Genomic DNA, 18401 nt, shown 5'->3' on the forward strand with positions numbered 1-18401 from the left:
TTTTGTTCCCTTTTGGAGCCAGTAGAGCCGCGTGTTTGCCTTGGCAGGCAGAAGAAAGGCTGCTTGTAAGCCTTTTGACGACCGACTCGCAACATTTCTTTGCATATAATTAAAAAATTTAAGAACAAGTAACACGTAATACAGCAAAACTTAGGTATGCACGACTATGACTTGGCCAAGTAGTTTCTTAAAGTTTCTATAACAAAGTATGCATTGGATTTTGTGAATTCGTTTGTTCAGTTAAACATTTTAGAAATGAATTCTAAGTTGTTGAACACTATTTTAGCTACCCAAGTTGAAATGTTCAATTACAGGGTATGAGCAGCATGTTTTGTAAGCCTTCAATTTTTTCGGTTATTGTGTTTGGCCTTGTTATTGTTTACGCTTGGCTCGTTCCGCTGTTATTATGTAATTTAAGCCACAACATATTACGCCTTTAAGCCGTTTTAATGCCCCTCATTGGCTGTTTGGTAGAATTGTGTTTAAGCCTTTAAAGCCTTACTTTGCTGCCTGCGTGTCCTTGGTCAGCTCCTGGTCGGCCATCCAAAATGTTTTTAATAATTCATCGGCTTCGATTTTATTCCTCAAGACATTTTGATTTTATTTCTTAATTCTTATATATTTATTTCTCAGGAGAATTTCCGAAGTTATGAAAACTGAGGAGTCATAGACGATTATCTGAAGCTCAGGCGCCCCGCTTCCTATTTGGATGCTGCCCTATTTTAATTTGCATTCTTGGCTATTTTTTATGTGGGGGTGGTCGAAAGCAGCCTGTCACAATTCAATCAGTGCGCTGCTTTCTGGGCCCTAATAAATAAAAACGAATAGAAAATTATATTCAGCCTCCAGGGGCTACAGCAACAGAAACAGCCACCCCGCACAGGCTCACATTCTCCTACCCTTGCAGCACGCTCAGTCACAGAACGACAACAGCAACAACAGGAACAAAAAGCGTAAAAAGTCATTTTGTTCTCAAGAGCTGTTCTCATATGTGAATTTGTCGGAGCAGCGATGTGATTTCAATTTGCCTGCCGCTTGTTTTGCCTTTTTGGCCAATTTGCAAAGTTTCACGAGGGGGTGCAGCCAGGGAAGGGGGTGCATAAAGCGAGATTAAGGTAGTGTAGTGTGTGCGTACGAGTGTGTGCAGAGGAAAAGCACGTGAGCACACAAGCGGCAAAGCAAATAAACAGTTAATGCTTTTATGCAAATTTATGCCATTAACACAAATAAGCAGGCAGCCAAAATTTGAAAACAATTTGTCACTCAAAAGTCACTTTGGCTTCCTTTTCTTGCCACTGGGTGTGTATGTGTGTGTCAAGAAAAACAAAATGAAAGCCAAAATCAAAGCATAAATGACAAATGCAGAGTGGTAAAAAAAAAATTTGGAATGGTAAGAGCCCGGAACACAGGCCCGTAGGCTTAGCCTCAGACCACTACTGCAAATGATAATGAAGATGCCTAGTCTGACGCCGAATTGGGCCAACTGACAGACGGCAGGGTGCAAAAATCAAAGTCACCGAAAATTAAAAGTGATTTGTTTGCTAAAACGCCCAAGACATTAGCCCACAGGGCGGGCGGACGCCGTTTGAAATGTGAAACTCATGCACGGGCTCACGATTGCCAGCCAAGTGAGACATTTATAAATAGAGCCACAGTGCTGGCCAAATGCGCCAGCCTTGCCAGATCCAAGTGTTACAAATTAAATAGCTTAGAGTTCGTGTTTTGCCAAGTTCCTTTTAGAATAAACAATCACATTTGCAATCACATCAATAATTTAATTCTCATTTATTATGGCTGTAATTCGTGGCAGCAGTTTCTATATGCCTGAACTGCGCCAGACTAAGGCCAAATCAAAGTCTGATTGTGCGAGTGCTATGTGTGTGTGTGTGTGTGTGAGTGTGTGTGTGTGTGTGTGTGTGTGTGTGTGCTTGTGCGTGCTTGCTGATTTCTCAATGCCAGCCTGAAAGTATGCAATGAACAAAAGCGCATTAATAATTGAGGCGCCCTGCGCCAAGCCCCGTTTTGGGCTGCCTCGGAAATTGATGCCGCCAGTGCAAGTGGCAAATTTATCAGAGCCAACAACAAACATGCCGTAATAAATTAACTCTACATTTAAATTAAATTACAATTTAATGTATTCGATAAGGTTCGCTCTCTTTTCTCTCACCCTCTGTCTCTACTGTTGCTTGATAAATATTTAAAAATAATTTTTGCTCTCATTCTTGTATATTTGCAGGTGAGTCTCGAATTTCTGGCCGCATTGTCTTCTTTTTTTTTGTGCCTTCCGTGAGTATAAATCAACGTTTATAATTATGATAAATGTAAAATGCTGTTTCAAAACGAAAGTGAAAACTTCCGTCAAATACGTTTTTCGCCTAAAATAACAAATCTATTCTCATTACGCTGCTGTAGTTGCTGCCGCCGTTGCTGCGCCGCTAAATGATTGGCTTTTTGTTTATTTATTATGTTAAACTTTTGGCCGCGGCCGTTGTTGTTCTGGAGCGCAAAGTTTGGCATATTTTGTAAACTTTATTATTAGCTTGGCAGGCAGATAACAAAGCTGATGACGCTGATGATAAAGGGCGGCTGCTGGATTTTCGTGGCATCGGCATCAATGCCGAGTCCCCTCAGCCACCCACTACATATGTTATGTGCATTTCATTTGAATACTTTTATGAGTATTTTAATACTTGTCACAGGCATTTAAAATAAAACCCCAAATCAAATGCACCCCTGAGATCCAGAGATACAAAAAAGTTCTCATATCAACCACATGAAGCCAGAACGCACCAAGCAGGAACCAGTAGATGACTTTTGCTTAAATGCTTTGTGGTTGCGACAACTCAGACAGCAACTGCAGCAGAAATGGCAACAAAAACAGGTTTCTATTGCAACCACATCAAGCCGAAGAAGCAGACAGATGCATGCATTCCAAAAAAGAAAACAAGTATGAAGAGCGTACCCCGCCATACCCTGTTGACACTGTTTCTATGAAAGCTAGGGTTAACTAATATGCTCGCTTTCACACTGTGAACAGAGTATATTTGTATTCTTTGCTAAGACTTTGTTTTTGACTTGTACTTGACCAAAGTCAGATTCAGTCGACATCTACAACAGCAGGAACAGCAGCAGAGGAAGCCACGTCTTCTGGCTTGTTTCTAAGCTGATTTGTTTTTCTTTACCTGGCTGCTAGCCCGGCGGCCAATTGGCAACACGCGCTTTGTTTAGCTTTGAAATTTGAATGCGCTGCCTGGCACACAGTGCATGCGATTGTTCCTTAAATACATGCATGTGAAAATATGGCCAACCTCATTAGGGGGCTGCAATTTCGTTTAGGGTCAATAAACGCCAGCCAAGCGCAGCGCCGTCGTCACTCATCCAGATACTCGCTTTGCCGCTGATCTCGCCTAGCTAAGCACACAGAACACTTCTCTCTCTGGCTCTGGCTCTGACTGGATGCATGTTCGTGATCGTGACATGTAGCTGAAGTTGTGCTTGACTACCGCTCTTTTTTCTGCTCGGTGCTTGCCAGATAGAACCAGTAATTGCAAAGACGCTTTATTTTCTCCTAACTGGTAGCTTCATGAAATATTCTCAGTTATACTAATTAATATAAATATAGATAAATATAGATAAGCTAAACCAGTGTTTCATAATTTGTAATCCCTAAACTATTTGACATCCCCATATCATAATATCTAATGGTCTTCTTTACTATCTTTTAATATTTATGGCAACTTATCTTATTCAAATTGAGCTGCTTTAGCATAGATTTAGGCGAGTCTATGCCCTTTCCACAATATTGCTGGTAATAACAACAATTACACGTGATATGCATAATAATTTTAAAATGTTGTCTCCTATACCTGATGTGGAAATATTTGAGTTTTATATTCTCAGACAGAGTTGGCCTGACCGACTGACTGGGCGAACTGTGCGACGCTTGGTGACGCCACAATTTCTAACCAGTTGTTCTTGTTCTTTTGTCGCTTTTAGCCGAGCGAAGAGGAAGACATTTAAAGGTTTTTTGTCAGCTGTTTGTTGGCTTTTGTTACAAACTCTGTTCAGTTGCAATTCATGAGAACTGACCAAGAGCGAAAAGCCGCGACGACGCGCCGGCTGCGACAACATCAAGTGTTGTAATTTTCTCATGACGATAACGACGCCGCGGCGACGTAAGAAAAAGTGTTGCCAAAATGGTCAACGTACTCTGCGACGCGTCGTCGGCAGCAGCGCGAGTGGTTTGACTTGTCTAGCGGCTTGGCAGCTTCAACTGTTCTTGGACAGACATTGGCATGCGTTGCAGTAAAATCTGCATTCCTGCAAGACTATTTAAATGCTGATGTGCGTCAGCTCTCTACAATCTTCAGTCAGTTAGCCAGTTAGCCAGTCATTGGCCATTGGCCACTTACTACCTCTGCGCATCAGTTGTTTGCTGCTTGTCTGGTGCGCTGATTTGCCGCCGGAAGTACGTCTCGCTAACCAGCAGAATTTTCTATGCGCTGCTGTCGCGTCTTATACTGTTAGCCTGTTAGATAGCTGCTGTTAGCGGAAAGCTCTGTGCCAACAGCATTGCCCCTAACCGAATGCCGTGTCCTGTTGACTAACAGTCGATTTTAGCTTTTTATGTTAACATTTCCCCAGGCATATAACAGTTCGAGCGAGGGACCCCTCTTCGGGTTGCTCTTCGTTTCCTAAAACCGGTTACTTTGCACACCAGTTGCGCATTTATTATGCATGGCTATAACTTGGCTGGGACTGTGGCTCTGACTCTGGCTGTGAGACTGTGGCATTCGCATGTTTCCTGGCCGCACTTTGTTAGGATGCATTGGTTGAAGGTATGTGTGCCAAGTGCGCTGGCCATTTGGCTGCTTGGCTGCTTGGCTGCTTGTCTGGCTGGTTTGGACTGCTCTTTTCGTTGGCTTTCGATCAGTTTGTGCTGGCACTGGTTAAACCTTGGCCTTGAGGCCCTTAAACGGCGCACTCTTCGCGCAACTTGCTATCGTAAATTGTTGCTGTTGGCAAGCCAAAAGCCTGTTCCTGCTGCTGTTGCCAATTTTGTTTTTCTTTTCTGTTTCTGTTTCTGTTTCTGTTTCAGTAATTTTTCTGTTTTCTGTTTTTGCAAACAATCGCCACACATTATCGGGCTGTCGCTTTGCTTGCAATCAAAGACTGGCTTGGCCTTCGCGTCTGTCTTCAAAAAATATAAAGAAAAAAATTAAAAATGGCGCTTAGAAATAATTTGCTGCTTCTGTTGCTGCTCTGGATTTTTGATTTCACTTTTGTGGCCAGCTCGAAATTCTGGCAGCTTAACATGCGCCTCATTAGCCGTTAGTTGCATTCAACCCAAATGCTTTTGTTGTAAACTCAATTTAAGCTGTGGCAAGCGGCAGCGCTAAGCCATAAATACAATAAATCACAATTTAAAGAGCGCAAGCCAGATCCTTGTTGTTGTGTTGAAGCTTTGTTCCTTTTGCCGCCGCAGTCTGGCTAAATAATTCCAATCAGCAACTGCAGACCGATGCTGCATTCTGGCCCGTCTTGGCATAGCAGGGTGCTTCGCGAAGGTCGCCAAAGGTAAAAGGCAACAACCAGCAGCAGCAGCGGCAGCGGCAGCAGCAACGCCTTATTATCTATACCATTGTACTTGTTTTTGCTGCACGACTGTTGCCTGCTAGCACTGCAGCATTCAAGTTATAAAGCTTCTTCATTGCTTAAACCCTACTGCGTTCCTCTGCTCACTCCTCTTGCACGAAAACAAAAACTTGCATTTTGGCGTCTCCTTGGTTATCCTGGGCTTGAGATTGTATTCTAGAACGACTTTTGACTTCGTGGCTTGGTTAGTAAATTGAAATTAAAATGTGTTAAACCTATTTTATAATATTTCGCAAGTTATTTTAGTAGTTTCAGGAAATCTGTAACATAAATATTTATATATTTATAAATATGCATTTTTGATCATTTTTGTCAACTGAATAAATTGAAAATCTTTTAACATGATTATTCTGATGTGCATTCTATTTAATCAACTATATCTAAAGCTAGTATCATACAAATTGATTAAAACTGAATGTCTGCATATAAACTATAATTCTTTTGTAATATATCTCAGGCAAGTGTATATAACATTCGGTGCACGGTAGCTAGTAAATGTTTCTTTTTATTCATACTCAGCATTTTGTTGCTGATTGTCAAAGGAGTTACCTGATTTCACTTAGCTACAAACTTCAATTACAATAGTGAGTCGCGCTTTGTCTATTTTGTGCTGCGTTGCTCTGGTTGCGATTTAAATATATTTATTATTATGCCACTTCTGTCGAAATAAACTGAAACCCTTTTCCAAGTCCGTTCATAAATATTTACAACTAAATATATTTACATTTACACACAGTCGTATCAATTTGAAATTCTGTTTTGCTTTGTTTTTTTTTTTTTCGATTTGTTGAGTGTGCGGTTTTAGAGGAACACTCTTCTGATTTCAATAAAGACTTTGACGATTTAGAGAACTTTTTGTATCAGCCAATTATACAGCAGTTATCTATTATTACTTTATTCAGTTTACTTTCATTTGGTTACTTCAAAATAATTTTCGTTTATTAAGCTTAATTTTAGAAGTTGCTAATCTAGTAACTTATCCACTTACTGAAGTTTCATATGCATTTATTGTTAACTGAAGCTCATCCTGTTAACGCAACTCGCGCTCACTCGTTAACGGCAAATTAGACAAATTTCCTGGGGATTGACGGGTGCGGACGGTAGGTTAGGCGCCTCGGCTCGAGTGTCACAGAATAAAACATAATGCCACTGTGCAAATCACGCTAATGAAAAGCCTGGCGAATGCCATTCACAGCAACATCATCAATAGGTGGCATTGCATAGCCCGAGCCAAAGCTGAAGGACAAGTGGCAAGCAAATAAACTTGAAAGGCGCCACTCGATGAGTGGGCGGACGGGTGTGCTTACGGTGCTTACAGTCGGTCAGTGAGTGTGCCAGGATATGCCAAGTAGTAGTCGCTTGTGACTCTTGATCCTGGTTGACTTATTTCGACTTGAACCGTCCCGGCCTGAACGGAACTTGGCTGCCTTGCGTGCCGTGACCCAATCCGCTTAGCCGTCTTTCTATGGCGTTGTTGCCCCTGCTGCCATTGTTGCTGTTGTTTTTGACCTTATTGGTTGTAAGTGGTAACAATGGGATTATGCTTCATTACACGCCATCGGGTCAGGCTGACTGACTGACTGACTGACTGACTGACGGGTTGCACTGCTGGTGGCAATCATAACAAGCTTTTTGCGCACCATTAGCATCGCGGTTGCTGTCGATAATAGCGTAAGTGCTTCAACTAATGGATAGCGTCCTGTCGATAGGGGGCGGTTGCAATTGTTAAATGCTTGCAACTACCGCAGTCAATGCAAACCAAACCAAACCAAATCTCCGCACCGCAACGTACTTCTTCTCCAGTCCATGGCCATGCACTCAGCAAGCAACACATCAATGCAAAGTGAGTTCTCGCACCGGAATCTCAAAAATGCAGCAGCTCCAGACTTTCGACTGGCCCGCCATGGACGATGATGATGATGATGAAGCTGTTGCGGTCGCTGCATTGCCCCGTTCAGGCGGCGGGCTCGGAGTCTGGCTCGGGGCACTGTGTATATGTGTGTGGAGCCTTTGCTTGTCTGGCACGCTGAGCTGTGCGGCCATGGCCACAAAATGCCTGTCGTTGGCAAAGTTGCCAAACTTGTTTCATTTGCGGTGGAAGTATAATTGCGGCTACGACGGCAATGAAGGCGGCTCAGTTCGCGAATTTTACTGCCCTTTTTGCCTGGAATTTTATTATTGGAAATGTTTCGACGGATGGTCTCGAAATCTGCTGCTTACCTGATGCACGCTGCGTATTTGTGTTTCTTTTTATCTTTTTTTATTTCAATTTGCAATTTTAAGAGGCGTTCCGCTTCACCCGTGGCTAACAGTGGGTCAAGAGTTACTTTTTGAAGAATTCTCTCTCTGGTTTGCCAAAAAACAGAATGCAAACGCCGCAAGCCTTTGTGACGCTGGAATTTTGTGATAATAAGCCAAAGTGGCTTACGGGCAGCAGCAAATAGTGACAATGGCCATAGGTGAGGCTCTAAACAGCGCACCTCTACCGTGCCCCTTTTGATAGTGTTAATTGTGGTGCCTTGGCGGGTTCACGGCCAAGCAACACAAAGTAATTATACTAGCACGCAAAAGTTGTTGTTGTTGTTCCGGATAATGTTGCATGCACCAATGCGTAGCATTGACTATCAGCACTTGTTGCAATTAATTCGCTTTTTTAAACATACAAACAATTATTCAGTTAAATAGTTTGGAAACTTAGTTGCTCTGAAATTTAATTAGTCGAATTTGAAGAGCGCATAGTAAATGTTGTTTTTTTAACAATAGAAAACTGAAGCTTGCATTCTGGAAAATTTAAAATATATTAACTACTTGCCAGAGCTATTCTTTAGCATAGAAATCTTAAGCTTGCATTCTAGAAAATTGCAAAAATATCAAATATTTTCCAGAGCTCAACGAGCTCTGATTTAACCTAACCAACTCACTTGCCTTTCGCCTTTCGATTGAAGCCGAAGATTAAGTGATTATTTCATTTGAAATAATAATATTTCGAGCATAACTCGTGAGAGCCAATTTCATTTGCATTTGTCAGCGAGTTGCAAGCACTGTTCTTCTTGGCCAAGATGTTAGCTTCGCATTCGCACAATGCAAAACGTTTGCGGTAATAAATTCAGCTTAAAATAAACCAAGAGACGGCCACTATAGTGACTATAATTCTATTGCCAGTGCACATGGCACTGTTGTTGCAAGCAGCAACTTAAGGAATGTGGTGGGGCAACAGCAACCAGCAGCCAAGTTAAGCGCAAGGCAAAGTAATAGAAGAGAAGAACACATTCCAAGCCTTGGTCAGAGCCAAGTGCAGGCAGTAAAGTCAAGTCGCAGTCACTCTGTGTGCGTGTGTGTTGGTGTCTGTGTCTGTGTGAGTTGCATGCAATTTCGCCGTTTATGCCATTTGCAATAAGAACGACGAGCAGGGCAGAGAAAAAGGCGCTGCAGCAGCAAAAGAAATATTCGACTGAATTAAAATGTGGCAAGTTGACTATTTCGTGCGTTAAGTTGTCTGTTGTCTGCTGCTGCTGTTGCTGTTGCTTGTTGGCTGCTTGGTTGGTTTTGCGTCGCTTGGCCGACGCCGTCGGGAGTCGCCAAGACAGGGCTGGCTGGCTGGTTGGCTAGTAAATGTTGTTACCGCATATTTCTCTCCAAAAGATTCAAGTTGAAGTTGAATGTCGTCTGCGGCTCCCAGTCTGTTGTTGCCGCGGCTGCCCTGGCCGCCAGTTGTTGCCATTGAATTACCAAAGTCAACGGCTCCTTCTCGTTTTGTTTTTTTTTTTTGCCTTTCAAGCAGTCAGCCAACCAGCTAGCCAGCCAGCAAGCTAGCTAGCTAGCTAGCTAGCGACAACGTTACCGAGATTGAGATTCATTGCCTGTTGCATGCCACAGCCGTTGAACTGACTGCATGTGCCTCTACCTCTTCGTATTCTCTTTCGTTCTGGCTCCACACCCCAGCCCCTTTGGCAGCTGTTGCGCTTGACTAGCAAAAATTATATGCACATATATCTGTATCTATATGGCGGAGGCACCAGCTTTGTCTTGCTGCATGCGACTGGTAGACCACATTCTATGTTTATATTTTTGTGTAGTGCTGTACTTTCTGAGCCCCCCTCACAGCCCCAGCTGGAGCAGTCGACGGGGCCAGGGGCAGTCGATCGTGTTTAAATTCGCACGGCCAATTGAAAAACTTGATGCGTGTGCACTTCAGTTTTGTATTACGATTTTACAGCTTAATCAATATTTGTACATTAAACGAAAGTAAATAATTTTTATGCTCATGGATGCTGCTCCACCTTGCCGCTCGGTCTCCGTTGGTCTTTTTTTATGGTCGTTGCAGGTAAGCCCCATTTTACATTTTTTGAACTACCAACGAGAAGAGCGAGCGGCAGTTAGAGTCGGGGCTAATGCGGCATAAAGAGCGTGAGTAAAAACAAACGCAAATCATTTAACGAGCCCAGCTTAGACTGGGCGCATATTGTTTTATATGCTGCTGGCACAGTCGCAACAACAATGGCAATAACAACAACGACAACGGTAACAACAATGAAAGTTGGCAACAAATTGCGCGTAAATCTCATAAACCGTTTACAACTACAACAGCTCAACTGGATGCGGCATCATCGATGACGCCGCCATCAACGTTGCCGCCTGCAACAATAACAAAGCAATTTTTATGCAGAGCATCGGTTTTATGCTGTTAGAGGAGAGAGCAGATGGTGGACAACCCCGACACAGCTAAAACACTGCTGAGCTGGCTCATGGGCAATAGCCTAAAAGTTGTTCATACAAAAAACAATTCAAAAATTGCTGTTTCCCGAAAAGTGTCGATAAATGAAATTTATTTCTATCACTGCCGAATCATATGGTCAAATCTATGGGATTTCGCTGGTTATCAGCGGCAGCATTTGCATTCCGCGGGCGACGCTGAGTGTATTAAAGGATTTGCCTTCAAAAGGCACTTCATGCGACTCGAATTGAATGCGTTTGTTTACAAAATATCTATACATATATATATTGTTTTTTGCTTGTATTTATAAAGCTAACAATTGGTATGTTAAAGGCATTTGTTAAAAACACATTTGGCCTTGCATCCATAGCATAAATAACACTTAAAATGTATTCAAATTTGCATTTATACTACTCTGCATAGATTATTTTCTGTATATTTCGAATGCAATTAAAAGTACAAACTAAATATTTCATACTTCTTGATTTGCCATATAATTAAAACGTCTTTTTAGAATCATCTCATTGTAGAATAACTTGCCGTAGAACGTTCTTTATTTTCCTTAACTCAATTCTTATTGTGAATTTGCATTTAAATTCTAGTTGTTAAGCTTCCATTGGATCTAAAATATTTTATTTATTTTATAGAGAAAATTAAATAAAAATGTAATTGATTTGCATTAAATATAAAACTTATTTTACACTTATTACGACTTTAAAAAAAAAAATTGATTGCTTGATACAAAATGCATTGGATTTTCGGGCTTTAATCTTAACAAATAGTTTTTTTCCATATATATGAATTCGAAATTAATTTCCAACTATAGTTTTGAAATACATCAAATCGGTTTTGAGCACTTAATTATAAGTAAAGTATGTCAGATGAAGAGCAACTGATAATCCCTAACTTGTAATTTCTGAATTTTTATTTTTTAAATCTATCAAATCTGTTTAAATTTTAAGCAACTTAGTTCATATTCTCTGCAAACTTTTTGGACAATTTTGTTTATATAAAATAAAATTTCAAACATAACTTGACAATATAGTTTGGACAGCTTTTCTTTCAGTACATTACACAGTATTAAATTTATTTACTTTTTCAATTTATATAACACTAGCCTAAAGAGTTGTGCCCTTTATTACCAACCAAGAAATATGCTCTTTTATTACCAAATACTCAGGCCCAGTCACATCTACTGTCGTGCGGAGATAAGCTTTCCCGAAAAGCTTCCAGTTAACAGTGGCAAGGTTAACAGATTATCGTTCCCCTTACGAATTGCCCCTTACAACAACTCGAGCCACCCCTAGACGACATTTTTCCCCTGGCCATGTCGGCCACCCACAACTCGTCCACTGCCTCATTCACACCTACGTCGTATTTGCACCTTGGCGACATGCGCGCTGCGTCCGTTCGGACTCTCGCACACGAATAGCGCGCGACGCGACGCGATGCGACGGCTAGCGGCAGCATCGGCTCGTTGGGCTTCATCGGAAAAGCTGCTCGGTTTTCCGTGCTTCGGCACTTGTTCATTTCGGCACGACAGCTGCGACGCTCGCTTTTCCCTTGGTGGGAGGGTGGCGATAGCGTCGCCGCTCACCTGAAAGCGAATGCTGCTTTGTCGTCGGCGCTGTCGCCGTCGCCGTTGGTCGTGTGTTGGGCGCTCTGTTTCCACCCCTTGCGCGCATTTCCGAAGCAGGTGTAACAATTATTATTTTCTCGTTGATTTTGTCGTCGCAGCCGCTGCCGACGACGACGTCGTCGTCGTTGTTTTGCCTTTTTTGCGTTGCACGCTCAGCCCGTCGCCCTGCGTCTGCCGCCTCTTGATTTTCCATTTTCCATTTCTCTTAAGCGCAGTCTCTCGCTCGCACAGCAACGCTCTCGCTCACTCATACTAGCACGCGGCCATTGGCAGGGCGCGCACGCATGGCGCTTGCATTTGCTGTCTCACATGGCCCACGTGTGTATAGAAGTGTGTGTGTCCGTGTCTGTCAGTGTGTGTGTGTGTGTGCTAGTGTAGGTGGGTGCTTGTAATGTTGTTACTGCAACAATAGCTGCTATTACAACAGCAAAATTCATAGGTAGCAGCGGCAGCAGCAGCGAGTGTCCCTTCGCACGAAGGTGAATCCCACAGCGTCGTCAACTGCTCAGGTGAGCCAGTTGGTATGCGCCTTCCCCATCTGATCCTCGAAAAGTCTTATACGAACTGTGGATAACTTCTATGAGTGTTATATAACTAAAGTCATGGGGTTTTGCACACAATGAACACGTTACCAAATCGCGCCCAGCGAACGACGGCAGCAAATAAGACAAAAATTATAATGAACAAAAGACGTTTAATAATTGCGCACCTGAGGCACCACAAAAGCCGAGCCTCAACATGAAGCGTCTCCAGCCAGCAATAGCAACAACACGAACAATAGCAATATCAAAGGCAAAGGCAAAAGAACGTTGAAGAGGCACCAACAAGCCAAGGAACCAGGTAACAAACAACAGCGGAGAGAAAGAGCAAAAGAGAGAGAATGAACGACAGAGAGAGGGAGAGAGAAAGAGAGAGAGAGCAGGCCGGAGAGGAGAATAACAAAAGGTGTGCTACGCGCTCCGAAAACAATTTTCGGAGTTCACTTCACGAGCAGGAGAAATGCTGCCAGCCTACGTCGCTGTCGTCGTCAACGACGTCGTCGTCATCGACGTCGTCGTAGTCGTCGTCGTAGTCGTAGTCTCGTACACGAGCTAGCATCTCTTGGTGGTCGGTGTCGGTGTCGAACTCGTCCGGCTCTGGCCTCTACTGTTGCTTTATTTTGGTTAACGTGCGTCGCTGCCGCGGCCGCAGTCGAGGCTGGCGTCGGCGTTGGCGCAACAGATTCAATCTGGCGACAGCAGCGCTGCCGCACTCCGAAACAAAAAAAGGTATATTACCTTAGAATGTCAGTCGTTCTTACTTCAGTCTTCGTACAGTCTTTGCTTTAACCCGTTCCAATTCTGTCCGCCGTTCGTACGCTCGCTCGCTCGTTCGCTCTATAGAAATCATATGTAGTATAACAGCAACAGCCACAACAACAACAACAAAAACAGCAACAGCAACTGGCACAATAATAATAACAACAAGAATAACAGCAACTACAACAGCAGCAGCAGTAAGAACAACAACAACGACAACAACTATACCTGGCTATAGAACAGCACGCGCACCGTCATTCGCCTCTCTTAAGTTAGAGTTCTAGAGTTTTTTGGTTATCAACAGGGTAGCCGTAGTCAGTCGTAGCCTCATCGCCGCCGCTGTCGTAGCCATCGTAGCCGTCGCCGCCGCCGCTGCCGCTGCCGTCGCCGTCGCCGTCGCAGCCAGTACACACGTCACAAACCAACCACCACCACTACCACTACCAACAACATCACCTCCACCACCAACGCAAACACCCATAACAGCAGCAGCAACAACAATAACAGAAGCAGAAGCAGCAGCAGCAGCAACTCACACACACAGGCTCACACACACCCACACACATACGCGTTCGCTCACTCACGAAAATTTCAATATCCAAATCAAAGTTGAGTTCAAATCGAAAACAGCCGCAATACCAGCAACAACGTCTCGCAAATAGCACGCGGATAATAAAAAACACACGCAGCATATCAAATAGTCAAATATCGCCGAGTTCTGAATAAATAAAATAAAATCATATCAATCTTCATAAACAGCTGCAATAAAAATAAACAACATTTCTAAATACAAAATAATTAAATTAAAAAAATAGAAAACTAAAACTCAAATCCGCAAACTTTTTCGCACGGCTTCATTTCGGCTATTCTCGAGTTTTCACTTTACGTGTGTGCAAATAGAAAAGAAATTAAATATAAATACCAAGATCTACAAACACTTAAAAACTTGAACTTCTAACTTGATTCGAAACTTACTATCAGTGTATCGCTATTTTGTATCCACTCAACAACAACATTAACTTCAAGAACAACCACAACAACAATAGCTTCAACAACAACCACAAGATGTAAGCAAAATTCATTAGGCAAAACGAACAAAATTAAACAAAAAAAAATAACAAAAAAAAATTAAAAATAAATTAAGACACAAATATTTTGTGCTCTCAAAATTTATTAAAACAAAAAAATCTGTTAGCCAAAAGCGCACAAAATTGTTGAAATATCTGTACACAATACTCGCTTATACACAAAATGACAATAAAAAGAATTGCTGGCCAAAAGTTCGTTGCTCGCCGACTCGATTTTAATTCTTATTGCCGCCAGTAGATGCCAGTAAGCAGCCAGCTACAACAGCAACAGCAGAAGCAACAGCAAGAACACGTTCTAAACTGAGCTCACGAATCGCTTGCTGGCTGGCTCGCTCAGTCAAGAGCTCCAGTCCACGTCCGTCCAGGCGAATAGGCTGAAAAGTACCAAAGAAATTTCAAAGCCGGCAAATAACAGAAAGAATAAAAAAAAACAAAAAAAAAAATATAGCAGTGCATGAGACGTAAGACGGGAAAGGTAACGCTAACTCAGAGCGTAGTCTTAGCTGAGCGGCAGCAGAGAAACACGTTTTTGTGTTTGCGGCCCAAAATCAAAACACAACGAAAAGGCAAACACAAAAACAGAAAAAGAAGAATAAAACCAAAACTTGGTCTGTGTTTGTGTCTGTTGGCCATAAAACCTTATGGCCAACGTTCCAATAGGCCGCACACTCACTTCACTTCCCCAGGCCGCGCTTCCCTTCTCTCTCCCACTCTCTCGCGTACTTAGTACGCATCGAAATAATTCCCGTAGTTTATTTTTATTGTTGTAATTACACGTCTCCAAGCCAATCGCGAGAGTACAGAGTTTGCTCATATCTGTAGCTGGCTTCAAGTCAGAATCTGCTTTGAGCGCTTTAGCAACTTGGCAACGCGATCCCAAAAGCCAAAAACAGTGACTCAGGCCAAATACAAAAAAGAGAGAAAAAGAATGAAAATAAAAAATAAACCGAAAAAAATAAGGCAAAACCGGTAAAGGCAAAGAAATTTCGTGCGTGCTAATCACGAAGAGAGTAATGCGCTCGCACAATTGTTAGAACTGGCAGTAGAGTTGGTCAAGAGTCATTTAGTCGCTTTTGTTTCTTTTATTTTTTGTAAGATCTGAAAACGTGTTTGTGCGTATCGTAAAAAATAAGCAGCGAAAAAAAAAACATTATTAACGCACTTCAGAAAAGAAGAGCATCAAATATTCAAAGGCAAATTTTTTGTTTTGTTTCAGAGCCGTAATTACAAGTAACCACACAACAACAACAACAAGATACAACTATAAAGAAAACCAACATTTTTAGCTGCAAAAATTACAAACAAAACTCAAATAAATCCAAATCAAAGACAGCTTAAAAAATTGTAAAACACAAAACAAACATCGACGAAACGGCAACGCCAACAACTATTAAATCACAAAAAATCAGAAATCTAAAAACAAAAACAAACCAACTTCATTTCATCTTCTCAACGACTTTGACTCGACACTTAATTGGTAATAAGAGCAAAATTATTATTAAGTATTCTCATGCCCATTGTGTGTGTTTCTGTTACTTATTTTGTGCCATTTTGTTGTTATTTGTTTGCGCTTCATTTAGTTTCTCTTTTGTTTCACGAATTCCCCCTTTTTTTGCTTAATTATTTAAGTTTCAAGTTTGGCTTTGAATTGGCAAGCGACAAAAGCCTCGACGAAAATAATTGCGCAAAACTGACGCAATTACTATAATTTACCATTGGCAAATATATATTTCTGTTCTAATAAAAAGTAATAACAAAAAAAAAACGAATTTTATTTAAACTTTGTGTTGAGTTCGACCTTTTCATTCTCTTGCAAAAATATGAATCGAAACTAATGTAAAACACTGAGATGAGTCTCACTAAAATAATCTCACAATTTTGAACTTTTTTTTAACTACCAGTACAAGCAAGCTAAAGATCGAGAACCATATTATAATAATTCATAAACAACAAGAATCAACTGGTATTTTTCTGTACCCAAACCACACAACTCTTTCCCACACCAATCCAAAAGAAATCCCAAAACAGAACCGAAACCAAACAGAAACAGAACGCATTCAACAACAAAAAAGAAAAGAAACTAAATAAAAAACATTAAATACTACGGCACAATAGGCAGCTAAACCAAGTGGCAAATTGTTGTTAACTTTAATGATATATTGAAAAAAAGGAAAGAGGAAATCAAAGTCAAATTTATCTTGATTTCCGCCTCTGAGCAGCTGAGAATTCAAATCGAAATCAAATCCAAAATTCAGATCAGTATTAAGAGAACAGAATCGTGTAGCGCCAAGTTGAAAAGATTTTTAAAAACTATTTACAGAGAAGTCGAATTTTTTTAAATTAAATTAAATTAAATTAAATATATGAAATAAAACAATTGTTGGCAATTCATTGAGAGAATTGTATATTTTGTTGTTAATTTTGAGCGTAATTTGCAAGTGAAACTGGCTAAGCCAAAGCAAATAAAAGAGAAAATCAATTAGAGAAACAAAACCCTTTCGAAATACAGGTAGGCACAAGGCTTGTGGCCAGGCGCAGAGGAAGAGGCTTAGGGCAACAGGGGATACATAAAGGTGATATCGTTTAAGCAAAAGCGGTCAAGGATTAAGTAATTGCATTTTTTGTGCCCCCTCCCACACAGTTCCAGTTCCAGTTTCCCAGCTCGAACGGAACTTCATACTTAGCGTCCCTTTCGCTTTCATTTCTTTCTTTTGGGAGTTAGCATAGATTTTCGGAAGAATGCAAAGGTTGTTAAATCGAAATTAAGTATAAATATTTACAAAAGGTGCGGTAATAGCAGTCAGATAAATAGCAACATATCAAAAGAAGAAATGCAAACAACTAATTAGCATTTTTTAATTAGCCAAAATTGAGAGTGCAGATCAATCAAAAGCAAAAAAGTCAAATCAAAAATAATAAAAATATAAAATAATTCCCAGAAATCAAAGCGAAATCCCAAATACAATATATATCTGTTTAAGTGTGCGTGTGAGTGTGTGTATGTGTCTGTGTCTGTTATGTGTCTATCATAATTAATTGGTTGTAACTGAATTTGAAAATCAGTCAATTGTAGCAAGAATTACCTAACATCTAGATTAAATAATAGCAAAAACGGTGTCAATCAAGCAGAGATTTTTTCATTAGCTCTCTCGACTAATTGTAGTTGCAGTTAGCCAAGTTATTTGTCAATCATATTTGTAGATTATTTTCCTTAGGGTTAAGCACAGAAATCGTTGGGACTTGATGCCTCGATCGACAAGAGTACGCGTTTTGACAATCAGTAAAAATTAGCGTATATATTTAAGGCCGAAGTTGAGTAGCAGCAATCAAAGCATTCAGAGTCAGGCAATAACCAGAGCATTATACTATATATACATATAAACATAAGTAGCATATATCTATATATATAAATCTATATATACACAGCTGTTCTACATATTTATATTTATAAAGAACTTTTCGCAAATTTTGCTCTCAACTCAACTCAAATCAAACCTCAAACTACAAAACTTTAAAAAACTCTACGACAATCTCTAAGGCAATTTCCCCCTTAACTTATGAAGGCTTAATCAATCAATCAATCAATCATCCAACTTTAAACAATCTTCAAACGGTTTTCAAAACTTTTACGCTATACACTTGATATATACTCTATACTTATACATCTAAATCAAAATATATATATACAGAACATATTATACATGTCTAATTATTCAATCTCAGTAGTGATATACCATAGACATATACACATTGCGCTATAGAGTGCCCATATAACTAAGACAATCTGCAGGCAAGTAAGTCACTTGAAGCTACGCTCAACAGTAACAACAAATTAGTAGAAACTAAAACTAAAGATTTCTTGGCGCAATAGGAACCTAATTGAAATCTCTCACTCAGCAGCACTTGATAACAATTTGCGTAAAACTTTTGAACACAATTGGCATATTACCTAAAATTATTCGATTGGGACTTGATATATATGTTGATATATCGTCATATAGATATAC

The 18401-nt window shown here is 40.8% G+C and overlaps 1 protein-coding gene across 11 annotated transcripts in view; it reads left to right on the forward strand.

Moving 5' to 3' along the window:
* The window catches only part of LOC111601522 (polypyrimidine tract-binding protein 1), a 157707-nt gene that overhangs the window by 54987 nt on the left and 84319 nt on the right, over window positions 1–18401 (forward strand). The gene's annotated exons all lie outside the window — the stretch shown is intronic.

The sequence above is a fragment of the Drosophila hydei genome, unplaced genomic scaffold, assembly GCF_003285905.1.
Source record: "Drosophila hydei strain 15085-1641.00,03,60 unplaced genomic scaffold, DhydRS2 tig00000063-arrow-pilon, whole genome shotgun sequence".
In the NCBI taxonomy this organism is placed as follows: Eukaryota; Metazoa; Arthropoda; class Insecta; order Diptera; family Drosophilidae; genus Drosophila; species Drosophila hydei.